Here is a 3,052-nt window from a genome sequence, read left to right on the forward strand (position 1 = left end):
ACTTTGTAAGGATTAAAGGAAAGAGAGCTTCTGTTTGGTAGATGCTTGTATTCTTCCAGTGTCCTAGAAGATCAGATAACAATATAATTTCACATCAGATCCCTAGAACATTAGTAATGATAAACACTAAACTAGCATGTTGCAGCACCATTTGAATATCCTATGTGTCAGACACACAGACATGTAGCCCAGGTTGGCCTCAAACCTAGGCTGTCCTGAAGCTTCTGACCCTCCTTCCTGTCTCCTCCTGCGTGCTTAGGGTTCCAGGTGTGCCTATCACACCCCATTTATGTTGGGGAACAAACACAGCTTTATTCACACTGGGCAAGCATTCTACAGCTGAGCCACACCCCAAACCATGCACCCTTCTTTCTTTCTTTCTTTCTTTCTTTCTTTCTTTCTTTCTTTCACTTTTTTCTTTAGTAAAGAACCTTGATCTGAAATGTCTTCCTAGCCAGGCGGTGGTGGCACACGACTTTAATCCCAGCACTCAGGAGGCAGAGGCAGGTTGATCACTGTGAGTTCAAGGACAGCCTGGTCTACAATGCAAGTCCAGGATAGCCAAGTCTACACAGAGAAACCCTATCTCAAAAAACCAAAAATAAATAAATTAAATAAAATAAAATGTCTTCCTACCTCTTGGATAGTGTCATGATCTGTGACTCCTAGACCCTGACTCCTCCCCTCCTGGTGAATATCTATAACATATTACCTAAATGTGAGAATGGCCCCAACCATTCTGAAGGTCATCTCACCAGCTAGGAACTGTCATCTGTGATTTCTGCTCCTTTGTGTATTATCACTTAGGCCTCACACTACCTGTTTAATTACAGCAGTGGTTCTCAACCTTTCTAATGCAGACCCTTCAATACAGTTCCTCATGTTGTGACCTCCAACCATAATATTATTTTTATTACTACTTCATAACTGTAATAAATCATAATGTAAATAGCTGGTATTTAGGATATCTGAAATGTGACCCCTATGAAAGTGTCCTTTGACCACCCCCCAAAAGGGTCAAGACCCACAGACTGATAACCACTGGACTAAGGGTTTGTTGAGACTTTTGGTTGGTTGGTTGGTTTTGGGTTTTGTCTCTTTGAGACAACGTTTCATGTGTCTCATGCTGTGGAATGAGGCCTGGAAATAATCTTGAACTTCTGATGCTCCTGCCTCTGCCTCCCTAGTTCTGGGACTAACAGGTTTCACTACCAAATGCTTTTTACCTGGTGGGACGGCTGGAACCCAAGACTCCACGAATGCTACAGGTGAGCTATAGCCCCAGCCTAGCCTCATCTTTTTTGTTTGTTTGTTTGTTTTATGTTGGGTTGATTTGTTTGAAGTAGCTTAATATGGATTTTTTTTGTATAGAATTAATCCTGAAGGTTAAGAGAGCAGCAAGGGCCTAGAGAGATGGCATGGCAGGTAAGAGCACTTGGTCTTGCCGAGGACTCAGATTTGATGCCCACCACCCTCATGGCAGGCCACGACCATCCGTAATTCCAGTTCCAAGGATCCAGTGCTTCCTTGGACACTTGTCACAAATGTGGTGCAAAGAAAAGTGAGCAAAACCCAAATAGATGAAAAATAAGCAAATGAATCCCAGCACTCAGGAGGCAGAGGCAGGCAGATCACTATGAATTTGAGGCCAACGTGGTCTACAAAGTGAGTCTAGGACAGCAAGGCTACACAGAGGAACCTTCTCTCAAAAAAACAAAAGAAAAGCACACACACATACACACACACACACACACACACACACACACACACACGGCAAAAGAGAAAGAGGGATGCTCAGAAAGAATGGCACTCAGAGCCGGGCATGGTGGCGTGCGCCTTTAATCCCAGCACTTGGGAGGCAGAGGCAGGCGGATCGCTGTGAGTTTGGGTTTTTTTGAGACAAGGTTTCACTGTGTAGCCTTTGCTGTCTTGGACTCCCTTTGTAGACTATGCTGGCCTCTGCCTCCCAAGTGCTGAAATTAAAGACCTGTGCCATCACCGAATGGCATCAAAATGGTAATTTCTTTTCTTTCTTTCTTTCTTCTTTTTTTTTTCTTTTTTCTTTTTTTTTTTTTTTTTTTTGTATGTTTGTTGTTGTTGTTGTTGTTGTTGTTACTGATTTTTCAAGACAGAGTTTCTCTGTGTAGCCTTGGCTGACCTAGACTCACTTTGTAGACCAGGCTGGCCTCAAACTCAAAGGGATCCACCTGCCTCTGCCTCCCGAATACTGGGATTAAAGGTGTGCAACACCACACCCAGCCTCTCAAATGGTAGTTTCTTAAAAGAAGAACTAACATGTAGTGACCCAAAAAAGTGTTCAAAGTTCAGTGTATTTTTACTTTGGTTTTGGTTTGGTTTTTTGTTTGGTTGATTTTTTTGGTGTTTTGTTTTGTTTTGTTTTGTTTTGTTTGAGTGAGTCCAGGACAGCCAAGACTACACAGAGAAACCTTGTCTCAAAAAACCAAAAATAATAATTATTATTTATAATCCCAGCACTCGTGAGGCAGAGGCAGGTGGATCGCTGTGAGTTCTAGACCAGCCTAATCTACAAAGTGAGTCCAGGGTAGTCAAGGCTACACAGCAAAACTCTGTCTCAGGGGGGAAAAAAAAAAAGAGCCTGGGGTGGTGGCACACACCTTTAATCCCAGCATTTGGGAGGCAGAGGCAGGTGGATCCCTGTGAGTTCCAGGCCAGCCTGGTCTACAAAGTGAGTCCAGGACAGCCAGGGTGACACAGAGGAACCCTGAAAGTTTTCAGCCTGGAGCTCACTGGCTGGACTAGCCTAGCACCTGGGTCCTCCTGTCTTCTCCAGGCCAGGGCTGGGACTACAGATGTACACTGCTTACACATGGCTTTTTACCTGGGTCCTGAGGAGGGAACTGAGGGCTGTGCACTTACACAGCAAGCACTCACTGGAGACACCTCCCCAGTCCCATGACATTTTATTGACTTTTGCCGTGTTGGCAATGAAGCCATGGTCTGCCGCTGACCTGCACTCCCACCTCACCACACCATCATGAACCAGGTTGCTTTCATGTTAAAGCCTTGTCAC

The sequence above is a fragment of the Acomys russatus genome, chromosome 18 (genome assembly GCF_903995435.1).
Source record: "Acomys russatus chromosome 18, mAcoRus1.1, whole genome shotgun sequence".
Taxonomy (NCBI): Eukaryota; Metazoa; Chordata; class Mammalia; order Rodentia; family Muridae; genus Acomys; species Acomys russatus.